Genomic DNA, 24,846 nt, shown 5'->3' on the forward strand with positions numbered 1-24,846 from the left:
AAACATTCATGTGTGTGAGAAATTTTTTACGCCAGCTAGAATTATTTTGACAATAATTCTTTATGCAACATTAATATCAACATTAACGAAAAAATGATATTTACAAGTACCGAGCATCATCTTACATGCAAGCTTTCATAGTCAATATCGTGCAGGTTTTCAAACATTAGATGCTTTGAAAGAAACAGATTGTTTAAAAAGAACGAAAAGGATTTCACCGAACAAAATATGAAGCCCAATGACAGTGTTAACCACTGGTGCGCATTGTGTTGAATGATCTCTCTTTCAAACTTGGAATGAAGTGAATTGAGGCATGCGTTATGTAATCGCTCATTTCTTTGCAATCAGTCAACCGATTACAGTAAAATTAACGTACAAGATGCGGAATAAGATGGGCTACACGCTGATTTTTAGATTTTTGGATTATGGTGTCTATTTCTCGACTTACGTCTAAATTCATTCGCCCGCCTGGGACACCCTGTACGTTGTATTAGGAATCCTGGTTTATTTATAGGTGATACATTCTTAGATAATATGAAACTTGTTAACACAAACTAAAAAAACACAAAATACCCGATTCTATTAACGAGGTTCTACTAGAGATTTATAGTGTAAAGAGAATAATATGATATAGGTTGAGGTTTGGACCTAGGGGTGGGGTTCTTCGAAAAAATATTACGGGGATGTGCCACGCAGACTTTGGGATGCTGATTTTCTCTATACCTACTTTTTGCTGTTTTTGCCAAATTGTTCACAAAAACACCCAAACTTGCCATAATTGGGCGCTTTTAGGGGCACTTTTGTCCAATTGCGCCCAAATGAGCACATTACTCTCCATCCATCGATATACCAAAATTGCTTAAAAGGTACCCCAAAACCGTGGCACATCCCCGCATACCTTCAACCAGGGAGAACCCCCTCCGGGATTTTGACGAGTAGGTTGAAATTACATAACTTTGTCACCTACTGTCGTGTAATTGAGCTGGCTAGATTTGACGAGTGACGTCTGTATCAACTATCAAAGCACAAACAAAACATCGCTTCACTCCGTTCAATTGATGCGCGGGTCGATACCACGTTCACTTGATGAACGGGTATCATGGCTTAAGGCACAAATATCAATATTCAATTATGCAAATAAATTATCGTCACAACAACATTATACAGAATGATTGAGAGGGCGTCTAATATATGTAACATTTTTAACTTCTTACAAGTTATGTGCCATCTTATGCTGAATAAATTTCAATTTAGACTATTTTAATGTTCAACACAATGCAAAACAAGGTCACTGAGGCCATGAACACAGTGGCATAACTACCGGGGGGCAGAGGGGGCAACGTGCCCCGGACGCTACCCTTAGGGGGCGCTAAATTGACCAATTCAGCATCGATTCTGCGCCCCTCCAAGCGATGAAAGTCAAAATTTTCGCGCGCATTTCGGCACAAAATCAATTGAAAGAACATTTTAAGACCGATATTCAACTTCTAGTAACCAAAATTAGTTAGTGGTAGGCCTTATTTGTCCAAAATTTCGCGCGCTCCGCGAGCAAAAGTTTCAAGAATTGCCCGAGTCTCGGGGGGGGGGGGGGTGTAGGGGCGCACATTTTGTTTTTTGCCCCGGGCGCTACCAACCCTAGTTACGTCACTGCATGAACATGAATACAATGATTTATAGTTGTACCGTACAACAACTATTGAACATGATGAGTGAAACGTTTTGAACTATTTCTTCAAGAACCGTTGATACCATCGTCTAGTATAACTCCAAAGGCTGCCTTGAGTAAAATTAATTTGAAAATGTTCCTAAGAGTAGCAGTAACCTTGCCTTGCCAATCTAATATAATTGGATCACCAGAATATTAATAACAATTTTTTGGTTATCTTTAAAAAATATAATTGCAAATCTCTTTACCCTCCACGTGCGAGAAGAAAACAATAAATATAAAACAAAATTTATTTTATTCCAAAAGGAGGTAAATCCAATGGCTGCCATTTTTAAAGTTTGCATGGGAGAATTTTTAAAATTTTAAAAATGAATGATGTTGAAAAGTGTTGCTTTAATCTAAAAACATATCCATTCCAATCGTTAAATGTCATTTAAACTTAAAAATGTTAAAATAAACCAAAACAATGTGACACAAGGCAGCTATTGGATTTAGCGCCTTTTGGAAACAAACTCTTCATATATTTTATAATCTATATGTAATGTCGCTGCAGTGCGGAAATAGCTGCAGACTTGTAGTACCCCTACTCGAATCCCAATTTCTGTACCCGTACCCATTGCTCCGGACCCGTATCCGTACCCGTATTCATGCCCTATTTTGGCTTCGGACCCGTAACTGTACCCGTACTCATGGACTGTGACCTGCACCCGTACCCATGACCTGGGACCCGTACCCGTACTCATGGCTCGGGATCCGCACCCGTACCCGTACTCATGGCAGGTCCCAATACTTCAAACTTACTGGTCACAGCTACCGCGTGACTGTAATGTTAATAGGGGTGCCACGACTTGGCAAGATAATTATGTTTTAATGTTTGTTGTTCTTTGTAGCCCTGCAGGGCAATTTAGTTGGATATCCAAATTTCGCGGTTTGTGGTTCTTTGTTGTAGCAAGAAATCTTAATCTCTAGTTGGATATCCCTATTGAGCGGTGCTTGCTGGTGGTCTTTCGCGCTTTGTGGTTTTATTTAATTTCCTTCATTCTTCAAGCCCTTCTATCGGGGGCTAATGTATAGTTTTTAAACTTGTTGGGTATCCATATTTCGCGGTTTGTGGTTCTTTGTAGCCCTGCTGGCCAATCTCATATCCCTATTCGCCATAGAAGTGACGTAATTAATCGGATTTACTGCCATAGCAAAAGAAGAACACAGTTTAGAATATATCGCCCTGCACTTCAACGTTCACGCGTAACCTATGCATTGAATCATAGATGTCAAAGAAAGGTTGATCACTCGCAGCTGTAAGATTAATATCTTTGAAAAGAGCGGTATTGTATTAAATCTATGTTTGCTGACATACACAAGTGATTAGTGCAATCTGCTTGCAGTGCAGGGCGATCTACTCAAAAATTTTATTCCTCTATTGCTATGGTAGTTTATCCGATTATTACGTCACTTCGACGCCACATTGAACGGCGGTTGTTGGCGTCTAGACGCTTCCGTACTATAAAGTATGTTTGACAAAAGGTTTAATGAGGTTATTGGAACCACAATAAACATATGCTTATGCGTTGCGGGTTGAAGTGGGTATTATGTGGGAAAACGTTATTGTTAATTTCTATTGGTTTGTAAATTAGTGATGTTTTATATGACGAAGACACCTTTAAGTAGTTGCCAATTTGATCGCAAATTGTAAATGTTAATTTTTTAGTAAGAGAGGCTTCACTGGAGGGCCAATGGTCAAGCATGGTCAAAGTAAATGTGATTGAAAATCAAATATGTTTCTTTAATAAAGAAAATAATATCACAATAGCAATGGATGTTTAAATTTGTGTTATCCTTGATTTAAGACAATAAATTGGTTAATAAAACTTTTTTTTAAATCAGATGTTGCGCGGGTTTGAACTGGAGCGAACAAAATCAGACTTTGGATTAGAAGTCCATATACCTAGCCGGTACTGCGATAAATTAGCGGGAAAATGGGGTGTTTTGTAATATGAATGCATGCTATGGTCCGGAAAGAATAAAAGAATTGGGAAAAACTTGATTTTTTTTTGGCGAATGGGGTTCAAAATTTGGATATAGGGTATCCAAGAAAATGCTAGGGTATATTTGAAAGTGAATCTTAAAAACTGAGACGAAAATACGTCTCAGCTTTAAAAGGTGGGTGAACGTGATTCGCGGCTAGGGCTGTACCATTTTCCACTAAGTTTGGCTATAAAATAATGAGGCAAGAATATATGTTTATTATCAAACAATGATTGACTGTAGGATAAGTGTCACTTTTTAATTAATGAGTTGTTAAACTATTTCACTTGGGACAGTAAATAAGATTTAGCATGGTTTTAGATATATTTTGTACCCAGCGAAAAATATCATAGAATAATAGACTCAAGAGTTTTACTGTTTCGTGTAAATAAAGCCTCGCGGGAGCATTTGTTTATTCGTCTTTATCAGTCGTTTTTTAACACTTGCTGGTCATGCTACTGCGTGACTCTAATCAGATCCTTCATGGTTTGATTAAAGGAAGTTAGGATTTTCCGTCCCCGTTTCTTTCCATTCATGGCTCATTTTCCCTTCGTCCTTTAACTTCATTTTCCCTTCTTCTATTCCCTTTTCCGTCATAGTAAGTATGTCAAGCTCCGTTTCCTGATTTCAGATAAAACAATGTTATCAATAAGAGCATCTTTTTCCTCGTCCACTACTCGCTCCTTCTTTTCATCATCCTTCTCTGCCTCCTCCTCCTCCTCTTTTCTCCTCTGTCTCGTCGTCCTCACCCTCATACTCTTCCTTCTCCTGCTTCTCTTCGTCAGCATCGTTAAAATGTCATCATCATCATCATCATCATCATCATCATCATCATCATCATGGTTTTTATCTACGTTCTGATGATTTGAATTAGTTAGAATAAACCCTAGAAACAATCTGTTTTTATTTACATTTTGCAAACTTATTTATTTACACGACTATGTTCATGATGTTTGGTATTACACATCCTGGACAATATAATTAAATGTGTACATCCATACAAAATGATGGACTTGTCGGCTGCTATATGTGTCTCATTTCACACAATAGATAGGAATAAATACCAGACTCATCTCAAGTGGATGTCACTTCAAATCATCCCCAAGTCACATGGTTTAGGAATTACAGAGACCATTCCTTTACCATGTGATTTGGGGATGATTTGAAGTATTTAATTGAAGTGACCTTCACTTCAGATGAGTCTGGTATTTATTCCTAACTATTATGTGAAATGAGACACATGTAGCAGCCGACAAGTGCATCGTTTTGATATGGATGTACACAAATAACTTACGAAACATAACACATCGTGCTTGGAAAATATTGTTTGATCCTCAAATTGGTCTTACCTTTTCTTCTACTATGTCTTCATATCTTGGTATACCGCATCTGAAGACCCTCTTACAAGACTCAGGGAAACAGCAGTACATCGCATCAGCTACAGAGATAAACAGCTTGGGATCGACATCTTCAGGTTTTGTAGGCCCTGAATATAACGAATCATTCCCAAACACAGATTTATGATTTATACAATTGTTCTTAATGAATATAAATAAAACAGCATAGCAAACAAACAATTCAAAACAGTATATAATTCATGAACTGAACGATCTATCGCTCGGTCGAATTTTAGCGCAAATCCAACATTGGCTACATCAAAAATATTTGCGTATATTGACTGAAAAAGAGTTTTGATGGTTAGAGGCGGCTTCAAATCTCGACTGCCGGTTGGCCGGCGGTTGATAGCGGTTGAACCACGATTCATTGTTTAGAACAATAGAAACCGGCTTAAACCGGCGGTTGAATTTTGAAGCGACCCCTTAGTGGTTGTTGTAGTAATCCATAATTTAGCTCTTGGTGTTTAATAAAAGCGCAGGCTGCAGTGTTTAAATCTGTGTTTTCCCTGGCATGCATGAGCTCCCAGGTTCGATGCCCGGTTAGAGAAAATGCACTTTCTCAGGAAATGAAATTGATTTTGTGCGGTAGATGTAGCTGATGACAAAGATCTGGCATGCAGTTCCGATCAAGGTAATACCTTGTAGGCTGCTGTTGTACATCATGCCTCGAGATTATAAAAACAGTGTCCCAACACAAGGTTTTAGGCATACAAGATTAAAAGTAAAACACCTTTTTTTTGACATTTTTTTTCCTTTTAAAAACAAAATGACACCTGCGTTTCAATGTAGTTTGGCTTGTCTAGGAGATGAAATCAAAACCTGACCGGCGGTTGACCGTCAGTTCGGCCCGGTTCCATCAATTGGACGGAGCCGGCCTTTCTTACCTGTGATGAAGCTGACGAGTAAACCGACCAGAATGACACAGCACCAGCCAATGACAGGGTAATACAAGTATGAAACCGTGTAGAGTTTAGTTATTGCCGGCCTAAATAAATGCGAAGAGTAAGAGTCATACTGAAGGATCGGCTTGAAATACTGAATGATGACATAAAAAATAATTAGCACTGTCATGCAATGAGGGATAATACGGTATGAATATAACACTGCAGTTTGGTTATCACATGTACTGGTCTGGGATTAGTATATCATATAGAACGAATACAGGTGTTCTTGTATTGTTTTAGATTAGGTTTGATATACAAGATCAGGAACATCTTGTAAGTAAGTAAAAGGGGTGGGTTGGGAGGGTGAACGGGAGCTGATTATGATATCTAAGACCAAGATAAAATTTTAATTCTTAAATTTGATCAAATCCTCAACTTTCATGATAAAAATTCTTGAAAAATGTCCTTGCAGCTTTGTATCCATGTTTCTGATGTTTTGACGCCAGTAAATATGTAAATATGAAAGCAAGATTAAAGATAAATAGCGCCCTCGTTGTCCACATTAAGTTTAAAATAACAATAGTTCACAACGCCATCAACCAATCGTGGGTTCTGGCGTGCGCAACTCGGAAATATGTTACCTCCTGTCCACTTGTATACAAAGACATGTGGGCATGTGGGTATATTTATATAATAACCGGCCATGCAATAACTGGATATGGATAATCATAGATGCCTTTATTAATGCATTTAGATGACATTATCAATGCAGGGATGTAGGGATGTCACCAGGAAAGATCTAAGCGAATGGAAGCTCCAGGAATTCATTTTCAGATTGTTTGTGACTCAATAATCTTACCATGGTTCTGGTGTTGTTATTATTTGAGTGGCTTGAGCAATAGTTGTCGTGGCAGCCGTTGTTGTCAAGTTAAATGGACATGCATCTGTTGTAAGTGGTAGTCTATACAGAGGCGGTGGCCATAAGTTAGCGCCTATTCCTATCCAGCACGTTAATGCTAATCCAGTAACAATTCCACTTACAGCGCCCTAAAATGTATAAAATGGCTAGTGAAAGATTTGACGGGAATATTATTTAACACCGATAGCATAGCGATTCAAGAATGTGTCAATTCAGTGGCATCCTCCAAAATTTGTAATTATCTTCGATGTGAAATAATATCAAGAACATGTTTAAAACTATATTTTGAACAGCTCGCAACTCGCAATCGGCGGGCCTTATAACATCGCGGATTAATTATTTCTATATATGTCATTTTGAGAACTGTTTTGTGATAACTCACCAGAAGTATCACAAATTATTATTAAAGCCCTATACTTTGTCTATGCTTTATTTAACAAGCACAACATGGACCAGACAGGTCAACAATATCACTCTTAACCTGTGTCTACTTTTCGGCGTAGTGGTCAAAACCTAACAATTCCCGCCAATTACGATCTGATCAAACTATATACATATTTATGACCCTTGAAATTATCGAATTGCCCAGGGGTGACAATGTTACATCCACCGGAATCCAAAGAATAATAATCAGCAAAGAAACAAACTGTAACTGTTGTTCTATATAAACAACGAATTTGGATGATTTCAATTAGATATGAGTTAGAATGTGTGTAAACTTGACCAATAAGTATGCAAAAAAAAAATTGGATTTGAAAAAAAAATCATCTTAAGGTGGTACTACACCCCTTGATAAATTTGCGAGTATTTTTGCATTTTTCTCAAAAAAACAACAACACACTGGTAACAAAAATTAAGTATATTATAGAGGCAATGAATCCAGTTACTACACTGGAATTTCAGTGACTCAAGACAAGTGGTACGTTATTTATGATATAAAGAAAAGAGGTACCGCTAAAATGTACCTCATTTCTAACATATATAATGAACCACTTGTCTTGAATCACTGAAATTTCAGTGAAGTAATTGGATTCCTTGTCCCTATAATATACATAACCTGTGTTACCAGTGTGTAGTCACTTTTTGAAAAAAATGCAAAATTGATCAGGGGGTGCAGTACCACCTTAAATGATCGTATCACGAAACGTTGAAAAGCCGAGTTATAATATATGAAACGTTTTCAATAACATTCATAATATTTTTTAAGTGTTGACAATTCCCAAAAAACGTTACATGTAGATTTTTAAAATGATCTTCTAAGTTAATTAATGTTAACAAATTTAAATGTCCTTTTCATGATATAGTACCTTCTACTGCATGTAGTACCCCCTCAGAATGTCAAGTTCACAACTTGCGTACTTAGCCCGCATTCTACGCAAGCTGTTTACATAATACGACTCGAGGTTCATTACCACCATGCATTTCGTGTACCATTTGTGTAGACCAACCCGACATTTTAATGTTATTATTTTTACTAAAACCAAACGCCCCAAATATAATCCGTTTAAAACGTTTTAAAAACGTTTTCTGTTTGCTGTGATACGTTACTTACTTTGGAATTGGCCCATGGGAAGAACATTCCTAAACTGAACAGTCCAAAAAGTGGTCCACCTAGCATGCCGAAGAGAGTAAATGCAATCTGAAAAAACAAGGCCATTCTTATTATGGGAGTGTAATGTTATGAGGAACAGTGACAGAATACCATTTGGGGCCAAGGAAAAGAACGATCATTTCATGTCTCATCCCCATAGGTTAACAGTAAAATTGTTTAATTAATTGTTGGAATTGGGTTTCTTTGCTTTTTTCTGCTTCTTCCGTTTCCTACTTAAAGCCATATTATAACATTTCCATAAGAAATAGAATTGTATTTTTTGGTACACAATGTTAGTTTATACTATCAGATATGTCCTCTTTTAATTTGGGACCAAACAGACGAGGCAATACAAAGAAAATCGCTGTTTAATACCAGCGCATATGTCGCCAATGCGAGCCACTCATTCGAACGTGAGTCGTGTCGTTTCTTTTGATATATCACGACTGCCCGCACGCCATGTACGTAATGTGTAATGCACATCGTGTACGCGTTCGACTAATATTTCCATCGTAATAATAAAACGACGGTTCTTGCGGTTTATTCAAACTCTCGCATTTTGACTACAGAACCCCAAGTCTTGATTTTTGCAGGGTATATTAGTTTACTAAAGTACAATCTAAAAACAATCTATACTAAATCAATACTAAAAACAATCGCGTAAAAACAGAATTTTGAGAAATATTGAGGGCGTCCTCCTCAGCAAATGTTATAATATGGCTTTAACCGCAAACTAATGCCAGCATGCCTTTTTGGCCCTTTTTGCTGAGACTGTTTAGGCATAATACTTGATATAATAATGGTCTCGGTTTAGGTCCCGGTGCTCAATCTCGCCGATTAAATATGCGTCGTCTCGGAGCATTTCGACGATGGCTCTCCTGCGGCTTGCAGTTTCAAGCCGCAGTACGCCGACGAATTAATATAGTGTAGCCATATCCTTGGTTGCGAAATCACGAGCAGTTATGGGCATCGAGTTCGCAACATATTGCCATCTTCTTGTTCTGCGGTTTGTCATTCATTATTCAAAACCTTTATATAAATGTTTATTGTAGTACCTACTTGAGTTTACTCACCGTGAGCAATCTGCGGATCAGTCGATATAATCCGGCAAAGAATCAACGCACTCAAGGACTAATTTGTAAGGCTATTGCTGTCAAGTGTTATAAGCCGGTTGCGAGAAATGCAGGAGTTGGGCCGATCAAGCCGATGAACGGGTGACTGAACATGGCTTTTCATCGAGCAGACACACATTTTGTTAGTGCATATCGCAACAGTATTTTATTACTCAGCATATGTGCATCGGCGTGGGTCTGCGGCTTAGGTTCCGGGCACGCCGAAGAGTTAATCGGCGAGATTGAGCACACAGGCCTAATAGTTATACTGGCTTGGCTTGTGCATCTTGCTTGTATGGTCTCAATGTTTTACACAGATGAGATTACAAGCTGTTAGTGCGTGTCCTTAAGGACCAACCGTATTATATACATAAAAAACCAACAACAATACAATTATGGGTACGGCGCCAAATCTTGCATTTTGTGACTTCCAAATCTTCAAGAGTCAATTGGTCAATTGCAGCTAGAAATCAGCAAACACAATGAGAACAAATCGAACTGACTTAAAGACCCATTCAGTGATCTTAGCGCAAGTGTAAAAAAACATGTTTATAAATTGCTTAAAAGTGAAGCATTAGACATTCAAATTGTCATTTGGTGTTTTTGAAATAAAAAAATTGGCAAAAACGAAGAATACAGTAGAATTGACCAAGTTGAAACCTCATTCAAATACATGTACCTATTTTATGTAATGTCAGTATATAAATTACAGAATCATTTGAAATGTCTTATTGTGTCTTAAATACACGGCTTTCGGCTGAACCACTCACAGGCTATGCTAGCACATCGATGACAATGGCAGGTACCTAAATCTGAAATTTGATGATTTTTACGATCGTCCGGATGGACAAATCACTGAACGGGCCTTTAAAATGTGTGACACTATTTTATTATCTGAAAACCTTGAATCGTTATTATGCCATTAATTAAAATGTACACCATACACCCCACACCTACCACTAAAATTGATCCACTCATTAGAGATACGACATAAGCTAAAAACACGGCCAGAAGTCCATAAAATAAAGCTGGAAAAGAGGAACAAACGAAACGTAAATAATATTTTCATTCTTTTTCCGTACCCCGCGATCGCACATCCGGGCCACCAGGAATTCATGTCGTTTATACCCGGCTCTCGACCAATCACGCACGCTGATAGATAGCGGGTATGTATGAACGCAGCTTTCAACAGCCATACGATCCAACCGCGATCGTATATCGCGTATTTCAAACTACAACGTGAACGCATGACCTTGGATACAATACTAACCCATCACGAGTGTGTTGGATTCACTTCCGCGTTACACACGCACAGTCGCACACACCCCTGTACATCGAACTGTGTACGCAAAAAACAATAGTCAGACTGTGTCAGGCTGTGCTCATTCAATTGAAAATTCTGCTGTAGTTTAATCACTTCTCGTCTATTTTATATCCACCAAAACATCTACACATCATTATAAATGTCTAGCACGCGCATACGTCCATACACCCCTACCACCGCACCAACACATCCAGATTTTCAGGCGGTATAGGACACGCAACACGTGACGTTCGAGGCTGGCGAAAATACAAGGCTGACAGCCCATTCAAAATAACCGGTTAGCAGTTATAAATTGAAAAACAACATACTTACAGTGGGGTACTTTGTCGTACCCCAACGGTTTTAGAGTAATATAATTTTGCTTTGACACTACATAACACATTTAGAATTGTTTGTGAAGATTTCATGATTATGTGTTAATCCAATGGCGACGTCAAAAATGGCGATATCGCATTCGCCACCGCCTGCAGATTTTTACCAGACTGGCCCATTTATAGCTTAATAACTGCGCTGCGCAGGGCGAATTGCTTGATTAAGGTGAAATTTGACAAAGCAATGTTGATGCGTTCAATGCATCAACATCTCAGCGCAAGTGCATTATTTTGTACAATTGAATATATGAATACAAAACCCACCCAAGTCCATACTTTGGCCAAATTGAGTAAAGCATGGAAAATTGTTGCTATACATAGGCCTGTCATATGTATGAAAGAACAAATCAAATTAATTCTCTGTGTCTATTGAGCATGTGAAAAATAGCATGTATGAAAGAATCACCCAATTCCATGATTTGAGTCTTGTAACACATTGATTGAAATCCAGTATGTTTAAAAGTTCACTTGTAACACATTCATTGCTAGAGAGTGACTTTTGGAAAAGAAAAAGAAAGAAAGTGTGTGGTTTATATTACATGGCAGAATGCTTATCAACATTATACATACCTGTGTGCTTTATTTTGTATTATCTTACTAGTGGTAATCTCATTCTAACATTGTTGTCTTTGTATATGATTCAAAAAACCACCCAAGTCCAAAATTTAAAATGGACCCCACGAAGTCCCTGAAGTGCTAATCGTCATACCTAATACAGGTTAATCCACTCATTTGCACGTAAAACTTACCATATTGACCAGGTAAATCTAACTGACGGAATTAAAATGATACACAGGTTTTTCTCTCAAAATCACTTCCCATGGACTTGGGTGGCTTTTGTATTCATATATTCAATTTCTCGAGCAACCCCAACAAGTAATACGAACTTTGTATTTCATACACGAGAAAACAATCATGCTATTCACAGTTGCTAATTTTATAACAAAAAAATCACTAAGATTCTTCAAAGTAAATGAATTGATGCTACGCGATGCGAACACACTGCGCGTCGCACTGCGCGTAAGTACAGTTTATATAGGAAGATATGTTTTTCAAACGAATTTTCTGATTGGTTATGTGGTTCTATGAGTGTATGATTCTAAATTGTACCTGGTCGAATCCAATGAAAAGTGTACACGACTTGTTTAGGGCCATAACTCAAAAGTATTAAACACTATAGGCTTTCGTTTCTGTATTGTCCTTATTCACCTCGATCATACGCTTTGCACCACTTTTAGATATATTTCTTAAAGTATTTTAAAACGCATCTACAACTTTTGGTAGCCGAATGTTACCTACAAATACAATTTGAGCTAGCATTTTATTTGCACTCTGTGGTCTACAATACACGAAAAAAGCATTTGGAAATATATCATTTGTTTTAGATTGATAAGTATTGCGATAGCATCCTAGTGGTATTTGTAGGTAACATTGGTTTATGATGTCACATTAACTATCACACGTTCTGGATTTATTTTTCACTTTTGGTTCCTATAAGGCCAACTGCTTTCAATCATTGGTCAAAAGGAAAGAATTGTAAAGGCATTTCTATTTTGGACTTTTAAAAAGGGCCCGTGTACACTTTTAATTGAATTCGACCACCTACCTACACCCTTGCTGATCCATGCCATGCGATCCTCTGTCCAATTCTTCCAGAACATCTTGACAAAGTCTTCTGTCGTGACTGCTGACAATGCATTTAAACCTGAAGATACTGAACTGTTTCAATTAATTCAAAATATATATCATGTATATATATATACACACAATATCTGTAACTACTTGATATAATGTTACTTTTTGATATGTATATCGTCCTTTTTAAGTTCAATGTTAAATAGTAATTATATAGGTTTTTTCTGTGTAAGCATACTCCTATCTTGTTTTTCAGTTTCGAGGCTTTTGAAATGGTTGCATGAAGTGCAGAACCTTATTTGTAGTCAATTGATGAATATTATTAAGTGGCGTCGAGTCATTGAAGCTATTGAGACATCCGTTTTTATCAAAATACTACATGTAATCGTGTCTCGACTTTAGGTCTATTTGTAGTACATGTGTAAACATCGAGCTATTTTAATAGCTAAATGGCCCTGAGGGCACTCGCTAAAAATGGGTGACGGGGATGTGTGGCCACATTGACCCCATTTTTCAACTCCCTCGCATCCAATGACCCCTTTTTAGTTTGACTGAACTCCCTCTCACCCACAGACCCTCTTTTCAAAAAATTTTGTCAAGTTTCTCAACGAATGACCCAATTGTTTTGCTTCAAATTTTGATGACATTTTCAATTTTTCAAATTTTGAAAATTTTGTATCAACTGTAATAGATCCCCTTTTGATAAGATTTCCCCTGTCGCACCAAAAGACCCCCATTTTGGAGGCCTTCTCACCGAAATACCCCCTATTTTTTGTGTCTAGGCTCTCGCCGAAAAACCCCTAGTTCGAACTGCTGTCCGCACATCCCCGTTACTTCCAAAGTCTAGTGCCCCGCCCCCGGGTTAATAGCTCGATGGTCTAAACATGGTACCTACCTAAGAGCGCCACTAAATACTGCTGACGTGAAGAGCCCAGGAAGACCGGGAAAATCACCGAATAAATCCAAAGTAAAATACGGCATCAACTGAAAAAGTACAGACATAATGGTCTTTCTTTTTTTTCCCGATATAATTAAATAAATGATTATAGCAGTGATCATCATAACGGTCATTTTCTTTCGAGAAGAAAAACATGTCACGAACACGTGATAACATCCTCTTTTTATGACATTTTCAGCAGATATCAAAGAAAAAGATTATTCACAAAATTTCAGTTGATTCCGATTTTACGTTTGCGAGTTATACATGATTAGTGTATTACACAGCTCCATAGACCAGTGTTGTAATTTCATAAGAATGTAATTCAAATTATTTTGACAATATTTATTTTTGCTGAACGAATTAAAATCTGCAAGAAATGTTTTGTACATAAACATTATGTAGCTAGAGGTTTCCAGTGGTATAAAAAAGCTTTTTTGAGAAAGGGGGTGAGGCTGTGGATCACGAAATCCCCTTTCAAAGCAATAACCCTAACAAGGGGTTGTATCTTACTTGATCACTCTGTGAGACTCTTCCTAACGTCAAGGGATCACAGTCTTTGTAGTAGGCATACATGGTCAATCCGGCTACACATGCTAATGATATAACAAAAGTCATTCCGAACATAGCTAGACCCAGTGCTCTGTACAATGACAAAAACTTATTTTGACGAAAATATCTGGCTCCAATAGACTCGATGTTTTCAATTTTAGGGGCTCATTTTTACAGTATTTCTTGTGGGACATAAGAGCACATCAGACATATCGAATTGTATTTTTGATACGAGGAATGTCCTTCTGATATCAAATAATTTTATGGGAAATTATCAAATATTGATTTATTTTTATTTTTATATAACAGTCCTCGAAGCAAAATTTATAAATCTAATGATATGAACTAAACGTGTATGTAGCTGGGAGGAAAAGCCGACGATCATTTGAAAATTTTGACATTTCCTATCGAAGATACACATAATTTTTTTGAAAAAAAGACATATCTTTTTAGGTGTTTTATGGGGAAAAAGTGAGATCTTCAATACGAAAGATCAAAATTTTTAAATGATCGTCGGCTATACCTCCCAGCTACATACACTTTAAATAAATATCATTAGATTCATAAATTTTACTTCGAGGACTGTAAAATGTCAAAAATACCAGTTTTTAATAATTTGCATAAAATTTGTTTTATATCATGTATATCGTGAATTTAAAAAATCAAAATTATTTGATATCAGAAGGACATTCTTGGTATTCAGAATACAATTCGATATGTCTGATTTATTCTCATGTCCCACCAAAAATAATGTGCAAACGTTCATACCAGAGCCCTTAAGGTGGGACTACACCCCTTAATAAATAAAAATAAAATAATAACACACTGGTAACAAAAGTTATGTATTTTTATAGGGGCAAGGAATCCACTTACTATACTGGAATTTCAGTGACTCAAGACAATCGGTACGTTATTTATGATAAGAAAAGAGGTACCGCTAGAATGTACCTCATTTCTTAACAAATACAATGTATATTATACATGTATAATGAACTACTTATATCTTGAATCACTGAAATTCACTGGATTCCTTGCCCTATAATATATACATAACTTTTGTTACCAGTGTTATTTTTTGAGAAAAATGCAAAATTGGTCAATTTATCAGGGGGTGTGGTACCTCCATAAGAGTAAGATAACAATTGGTTTCGGGATTTTTAAGGCTTGATAAGGGTTGTCAATTCAGACCCATGTGAGTGATTTTTTCTTGGAAGGGTGAAGATCTTTTGCCACAGTACCAATAAATCAGTATCTTTGTAAGTTGTAACTAGCATACTATCACTAGGTCGGATAGCCAAGGACCAAATAGCTATATCTTTTGTATCTCTCTCTGTGTCAGGTGGCGCTGTGTAGCGCTGCTGTGGTCTTCACAAGAGTACGTCATCTCACTCTATCTGATGCCAAGTGCGTTGCACAATGCATTCCTTGGTTAGAAACCAGCTTCACGTCCAAGATGTTGGTGGACGTCCTTTTCCTCGTCGTATACGAATGTGCTAAACACAAATTAATCTCAATATTTCTACTGCTCTGTTGACACCTTATTAACCCTAAATGACTTTCTGATTATCTGGAAAACAATTGCAGTTTTTCGGACTTTCTGTTTCTAATTTATCAAGCTTCATACTTTATATACAAAAACTGATCAAGTTATAATTCTGGTGCAGACTTACATTGTAGCTCTTTTTACCGTTCCACAAGTGAGATACCTTTGTACCTGGGCTTGGTTGATGCCATACGTGAAAGTTGTTACGTAGGTCCCACCTATCATAAGGGTCCAGAAGCTGTGTCGTATCGTTGGGTCGGGATCAAAACTTTAAAAAAAAAGACAATAGAAAAATATTAGGAGCAGCAAGTAAATAGATATTAATTGCCCTAATCAGAGAAAGAGCACTCAAGATCTTCGAAGTGGACGTTAAGCTGTGGGTTCCATGTACAGAGAGCGTTACCTTTAATCGCAGTAAGTTTCGAAAAGAGTATGATGTTTACCACTGGTTGTTCCAACCCATTGGTTGAATTGCTTGTGTTGATTTCTAGGTGGGGATCAATCTGCTAAAGATCAGAAGATGTAGAATCGGTACATCATAAATAAATAATGGTGTTTTTTTCATGAGGTACTAAGGTATGCCTATAATTGAATTGATTATTTCCAACCCGTGTTAAGTCCACACAACCACATGTTTCTCATTTACTTGTGTGATACAATGACATTGACAAATTTGACATTAGCAACAATGAGTTGTACCATTATTTACCACAACAATGCTGGTTAACAATATGCAGACTATTGTTCTCATTTGGGAATCAAAGGGCTAAAAAAATTGTTAAATAAATAAATAAATAAATGTAGATATTTATATAGCGCTTTATGCCGTAAACAGCCTCAAAGCGCTTTACATATATTCCGCCGTTATTAGAATATGTCGGAACCACGTTTGCTGCCTACAAATGGCGCAGGGTTCATCAGTACAACGACTGTGACTACCCCTAACAGCTACCCATTGCACCTGGGTGGGGTGAAGCAATCGAGACAAAGCGCCTTGCCCAAGGGCGCAACACGGTGGCGGGACGGGGACTCGAACCCACGCACGTAAAGCAAGCTCTCAGATTATGAATCCAAGGCCGTAACCACTGAGCCACCGTGCTGTGCCTGTGTGTTACTGTGCATCGATCCACTATTTGCTTTGTAATGGCGCATCCAGCTAAAATTATAATACCTATAGCATCACAACCCATAGCAATATCGCACATGTAAATCAGAAACATAATTATGTTTGTGGACTTAACACGGTTTGAAAATAAGCTTTTCATTTGTGAGTGTACTGTTTAATGGACGTCCTTAAAAATTGTTATACCCTGTGAAGCAGTATCATCACCCTTCAGTTTAAGACATTTATTTACTGAAATTCGGCAGATTTTAATACAGACCACTGATAAGAAGCTCACTTCCAGAATTCAAGCCTTTCTCCTTCGTCACATTTTTGCCACATGACATCCATGCCACCAAGACGTCTACAGCCTTCAATGATAACAGCAAATAATCCTGCCAGCATAACGAATACTTGAAATACGTCAGTCCATAACACGGCTTTCATACCACCCTGTAATAAATCAAAATTGGATACTTTCTGAAAAAAATGTTCTTGGTTGTTTCTCGGAAAACATTTTCTAAAATTACCGGACGATTTTATTTTGAAATAACTTAAAAAGAACGTGCTGGAATCATAAAGAACATGAGTCTAGAGGAAAATCTCAAATGTGTGCTTGTATAAAATTGATGGAGCATTTTTGAGGCGAAGTTGATAACCTAGCTATTTTTGCTAATTTGGACCCGCTGAATCCAGGAAAGGTGGTGAGCATATGTGGTGAGCAAGCGTTATGTTGAGTCTATGACCCTGAAAATGACCCCATAAATGACCCCATAGGGTTATACAGGGGTCAAAAATTACACATGCTCCGATTTCACTAATTGACATATCAGATTATCCGCCTCGTCATAAGGATCACAAATATATATATATGTTGTGCATGTACGACATGTGGCTGTGGAGTTATGTGCCAAAAGGGGTCAAAGGTCATTTTTATACAGGTGTCAGAAATTAAAGTTTCTCTGATTTTCATGAAACTTGTACCAAATTGTTTGACTAGCTTCAGGGAGTAAGAAAAGGTTACAAGTCTATAAGGTTAATACAAGTCAGAAGTCCTCTGCGTTGCAGATTTTAAGCGAAAATCGCGGAATTCGGGAAGAAATGCGGAAAAAGCAATTTTGCTGAAACAAATGATCTGAAAAAGCTTTAAAAAGCAAAATGAATTAAAACAAATGTTTTATACATGAACTAAATAATAGAATCGGCTTCAAAAAGCAACATAATAAAGTGAAATCAAGTTAATAAACTATCATTTCACCAGCATGGGTCATATATTGATCTAAGAATTGCCAATCCCGGCAATCCCCAAGTCTCTGTCTTGCGAAATTGCAATAACCTTATTGGAATTTTCCATCGTAAAAATTACAAAGCGGCAAAAAGCGGAATTTGACATATATATAGCGGAGAACTTTGGGTTTTAGGTTAAATGGCAATTGTCCTGTTAAATAAGTTTATCAGGTCTACCAACGTAAGCATACATCACAGATAGTGGAAACCTACTGCCTGAAGCGACTCAAACTAGACAAACAATTTGGTACAAGTTTCATAAAAATCGCAGCAACTTGAATTTTTGACCCATGTACAACCTGAAAATTGCTTCGACCGTTTTTGGCACATAACTCCACAACCACATGTCGTACACGCACAAATGTAATTTTTTATCATCCTTATGACCAAAATCAGAGCATGTTTAATTTTTGACCCCTGTATAACACATAAGGTCATTTCTGGGGTCATTTTGAAGGTCATAGACTCAAAATAATGCTTGCTCATCGCCGCTTTAGGATTCAGCCGTCCGAATTAGTAAAGATACATAGGTTATCAACTTTTACTAACAAATGCCTTATGAAAGCTGAATTTTTGAAATTTTGTCTAGTCTACCCCAGTCCGTTTCTTACATACCAGCGCAAATTGCGTTTGATTCGGTTTAGTGAAAAGTAAATAGATGATTATGTAAAACGTGTCACACATTTCAAGCTTATCTAGGTATTTTACAGTAAATGTACCTAAATTGGTTTTGTTTATCTAGGTATTTTGCAGTAAATGTGCCTAAATTAGTTTTGTTTTGCAAATAAATTTATTCAACCCAAATAAAGAAATAACCGTTTTTGTATGCCGGATGCATGAAAGGCATGGAGGGCGAGTTGGCGCAGCGGTTATTCCCTCGCCTTCCACCACTGAGGTCCCGGGTTCAAGCCCCGCTGCGGCCCAAGGACTCATGTGCACTTGGTTTATCCCGATTCCATGCTCGCTCTCACAGATTTTCTACGGGATCTCCGGTTTCCTCCTGCTTTCAAATAAAATCGGTGATTAGTTGTTTGGCTATCAAAAACTTCCTTCACCCAATGGAATTTGGGGCACCTACATTTTTGCAGGGTATGTTGGTTTACTAAAGTACATAACAATTGTGTAAAAAACAGAATTTTGAAAAATATTGAGGGCGTCCTCATCAGCAAATGTTATAATATGGCTTTAAACTGTTGAATTTGGAATTCCTTAGTCAACATTGTTAATCATTGCTACGTGTATGTTAACAAATGAAAGTTCTGTAATTTTTTTTAATTCTTCAATGCTAAGTATTCTTTTGGATATCATCAAATTGTAAATCTCTAGTCAGATTTCCAGTGTGTTAACAACTATGTATCAAAGACGTTACGTTCATGTACAAAACATTAACGTTCTTATCTTGTAAACATTGTATACCCATAGCTACTTTTGTGAAGAATGAATGATCTGTAATTGTTTTTTTTTTATCCTTCATCTCTATTAGATTTTCAGTGTATTAGCAAGTAGAAGCAATATCATCACTACAATATGCCCCAAAAACAGAACGCCCCACCCCACATAATCGCAAATTGACACGACAGCTTCATTCCAATTCAATTTATTTCATCCAAAACGGTCCTGTGATACACTTTCCCCAATCAAACACATTTGCATTGATCATCTTCTACTCTTCCCTGAGTAGATCATTATAATATCAAATCTAAACACCATGCCATGGAATTCACCATATCACGTCCAAACTCACATTGGGCGCCCCATTCCTTTTTTAAAGGAATTTTTATTCAGTGGTGGTGTGGATGGGCTCATACTCCGGGAAAAAGTAGTTCTAATCAATCAAAATACCCTATTATACGCCGTACTATTAGCGTCCAGCAATAGGTAATGTGAGCCTATTGAAAATGAACTTCACAATAACAATTAGAAGTATACTTACGATAGTTGTATAAAAGGTACACACAAGTCCAGTTGCTAACACAGAACCCCACAGATCGATTCCCGTGACTTGATTTAAGGCTAGAGCTGGTGCGTAGATTACGAGACCCATGTAAATAAACTGATTGGAGAGAAAGTAGTTTCATCTGGCTGACATTATTTGGTCTAAATAGTGGTAAATTACTGATCATTTGTATGTCATGTTTGATCCGGAGAGGAGTTTCATTATTTTTTTTATCTATAATTAACTAACTAACTAACTAACTAACTAACTAACTAACTAACTAACTAACTAACTAACTAACTAACTAACTAACTAACTAACTAACTAACTAACTAACTAACTAACTAACTAACTAACTAACTAACTAACTAACTAACTAACTAACTAACTAAATAAATAAATAAATAAATAAATAAATAAATAAATAAATAAAAAATAAATAAATAAATAAATAAATAAATAAATAAATAAATAAATAAATAAATAAATAAATAAATAAATAAATTAATTAATTAATTAATTAATTAATTAATTAATTAATAAATAAATAAATAAATAAATAAATAAATAAATAAATAAATAAATAAATAAATAAATAAATAAATAAATTAATTAATAAATAATAAATAAATAAATAAATAAATAAATAAATAAATAAATAAATAAATAAATAAATAAATAAATAAATAAATAAATTAATTAATTAATTAATTAATTAATTAATTAATTAAAATACCAGTCACTTACCATTTGAACCATGAAGGTTAACAATGCACACAAACGTGTCAATTTGTTGAAGCGCATTTCCAGGTACTGTGTAGAAAACATTACATAGTATACCAAAATGGTAAAGACTACAGTACTCAAGTTACACATTATTAAGGTGGTACTACACCCCTTGAAAAAAATAATAACACACTGGTACCAGTTACTATACTGGAATTTCGGTGACTCAATACAAGCGGTACATTATTTATTATAAGAAAAGAGGTACCGCTAGAATGTACCTCATTTCTTAACATATAGTCACAAAATTAGTCACAAAATTTATCAGGGGGTGTAGTACCACCTTAACATCTGATCGATTCAGAATGCTTACAAATTAATATCGCATCGGCATATTAAAGATACATAACACTTCTGGAAAAGTTGATACTATGTTAAATTGTAATCAGTACCTTTTACAAATGGGACCAAGTTTCAAAAGGTGAGCCGAGGTGGGTGCTTTTTAAACTTGCTGCTTTCTTTACGTTGTCAACGGTTTTTTTATACCATTGTTTACCTACACACACTATCTCCTGATTCTATAGTATTATGAGAATGATAAGAGCCCACGTAATTATTCGATCAGTAAATACTGCAGGAAAATCAGATTTGACCCTGAAAGTCAAAGTCCTGTTCAGTTATCGGGGGGTCCATTTCACTAAACTTGTAGCCCTTTGTAAATCAAGTAGCCGTTACGAATACCCAATACTCTAGACGCAACTTTATTAAGGGTCCCTGTAGTATAAAATGCATATTACTTACGACGGGTGCAGTTCGTAGGTAAAGTTTAGTGGAATACATTAGAACTTATAGCTCATCGTAAGTGACGAACGATTTCGAGACATAGTTATGAAGCTTCGTAAAGTTAGTAAAATGGACCCCGGGTGTTACAAGTCTATGTTAATTTTGTTAAGATATGAAGGCAATCAGAACTAACGAATTTAAGAATTATTAGTGTTGATCGGGAGTTTATTATGCCCTACCAATTCTCGACTTCCACGTATTTGCTCCAATGCTTTGTTTTTTGTTTTTCTATTTTGGTGTGTTTTACCCCTCTTATATTTTAATATCTTTTTTCAGTAATATAAGGACCCGTTTGGAAGTAAGTTTTAAGCTTAAGGGGCTATCCTTGGCATGGTGCAATGGATTATGTATGTAAAAAATTGTATGTTTGTAATAAGTATTTTACCTGTAAGTGCAATATAATGTTTGTAATGTGTATCCATTTTAACATGCTGAGTAAAATCAAATCAAATCAAATCAAATCACACCCACCACAAGACTTCGTGAATGTGAAACAGGTCACTTAAAGAATCGGATAGCAACGTTTGCACGGTATTTTGTGAGGGACATGAGAGCATATTAGACATATCGAATTGAATATATGAATACAAAACCCACCCAAGTCCATACTTTAGCCAAATTGAGTTAAGCATGGGAGATTGTTGCTACACATAGGCCTGTCACATGTATGAAAAAACAACTCAAATTCATCCTCTGTGTGTTGAGAATGTGAAAACAGCATGTATGAAAGAATCACCCAAGTCCAGGATTTGAGTCGTATAACTAATTGATTAAAATCAAGTATGAATAAAAGTCCACTTGTAACACATTCATTGCTGGAGAGTGACTTTTTGAAACAAAAATGGGTTTAATCAAGGAAAGTGTGTGGTTTATATTACATGGCAGTATACTTATCAACATTATACATACCTGTGTGCTTTATTTTGTATTATCTTACTAGTGGTAATCTCATTCCAACATTATTGTCTTTGTATATGATTCAAAAAATCACCCAAGTCCAAAATTTAAAATTAACCCCACGAAGTCTCTGAAATGCTAATCGTCATACCTAATACATTTGCACGTAAAACTTGCCATATGGACCAGGTAAATCTAACTGAAGGAATTAAAATGATACACGGGTTTTTTTTCTGAAAATCACTTCCCATGGACTTGGGTGGGTTTTGAATTCATGTATTCTTTTCCCATGGACTTTGGTGGGTTTTGAATTTATGTATTCAATAATGCATTCTGAATACGTGGAATGTCCTTCTGATATCAAATAATCTTGATTTTTTGAAATTCACAATATGATACAAATTACACACTGGATCCCACTTACAGAATGGACTATCTGGAAATTCCTGGAACTTGTGTGATTTTTACTGCGAAACTAGAACAAGACTTTCGGGAAATAAGTATCAGAAATGTTATAATTGTCATAACCTGGTGTAATATGTGAACTTTGGTAAAAGGTGTTTCAGTCTGGCTTGCTCGGTCATACCAATATCGATTATAGGTTGCCTATCAGTAGCCATGATAATATGGGATTTTGACTATTAATACCCATCACAAATGTATATAAAAACAGATACGCCAACCTTTTATTAAGGTGGAAGTACACCCCCTGATAAATTGTGCATTTTCCTCAAAAAATAAGTACCCACTGGCAACAAAATGTATGTATATTATAGGGGCAAGGAATCCAATTACTTCACTGAAATCTCAGTGACTCAAGACAAGTGGTGCATTATATATGTTAAGAAATGAGGTACATTCTAGCGGTACCTCTTTTCTTATCATAAATAACGTACCGCTTGTCTTTAGGCACTAAAATTCCAGTGTAGTAACTGGATTCCTTGCCCCTATAATATACATAACTTTTGTTACCAGTGTGTTATTATTTTTTGAGAAAAATGCAAAAATAGTCACAAATGTATCAAGGGGTGTATAGTAACACCTTAATGCAAACAAAAGTGGTTTGTCAAAGACGCTAAAAACTAAATTAGGTGGAGAATCTTAACTTTATCCCCCAAGTTATACCCATTTCAAAAGTAAAAGGTGAAAGTTTCAAAACTGGACAAATTTGAAATTATCTCTGCTTTCATTCAAATTGATATAAGTTGAGGAAATAAAAGTTCATTTGGTAATTACGAAATAACGATGTGTTTTGTGCGCAGTATACATAACCACCGGCTTGGTCCAAATGTGATGATTATTTTACTTTGCACTTACTTCATTTGCGGAAATGCATTCAAAACGGAAGAAAATTGGCATTGTGAAACGTGCTACGAAGAGCCCAGCAGGTATATACAAGTAATGGGAAATATCCAATACATTCCTCCATAGACGTATATCTCAGCCGGTGTTCCCAAAACAGTAACTGCAGAAATAAAGGTGGCGACTAGAGACATTGATACAGGGATCGGATTCATGTTCCTGTCTGCTAGTAAGAATTCTTTGGTAGTTTTTTGTTTTCCTCCTGCGCATGCATGGTAAATTCCTATAAAGACGGAGACACTCAGCATGCAAGCGAAGACAACGTAGTCTATGGTGCCGAAAGTTCCTACAGAATCATCCGCCATGATGGTTCTTGTATTTCAAGTAATATAAGACAGCCAAAGTAATGGTCAAAACCAGCTAACAGAAATCTGTAACTATAGTTCTCTACCATCAAATGGTGGTGTTAGAATCCTGTGAAAAAAAATGGATTCGCTCAGTATTCTGATTGAATTTCCCTCGCGGCGTAGATTCTACCACCGCTACAATCGTAGTGACTGAAGCCGGAGAGGACAAAACAATGCATTGCACTCAGGTAGTCAGGCTAGGTGTTTTGCCCGGGTGTTTTGCGTGTCCAAAGTTTTTATTATTTTCACCTTACCTTTGTTAGTATATCTTATCAATAACAAATATGATAAGGGATACGATAATACTTAGGGTCATTTTATCTTTTCAGTTTCGGGAGCTCTATGTTTCAGAAACGAAAACGCAAGGGATTATGTGAGTTGATCTGTAAT

The 24,846-nt window shown here is 36.5% G+C and overlaps 1 pseudogene; it reads right to left on the reverse strand.

Moving 5' to 3' along the window:
* Positions 1-4,284: 4,284 nt before the first annotated feature.
* LOC140150069 (sodium-coupled monocarboxylate transporter 1-like) lies at positions 4,285-24,414 on the reverse strand (annotated as a pseudogene).
* Positions 24,415-24,846: the final 432 nt, after the last annotated feature.

This window comes from Amphiura filiformis, chromosome 4 (genome assembly GCF_039555335.1).
Source record: "Amphiura filiformis chromosome 4, Afil_fr2py, whole genome shotgun sequence".
NCBI lineage: Eukaryota > Metazoa > Echinodermata > Ophiuroidea > Amphilepidida > Amphiuridae > Amphiura > Amphiura filiformis.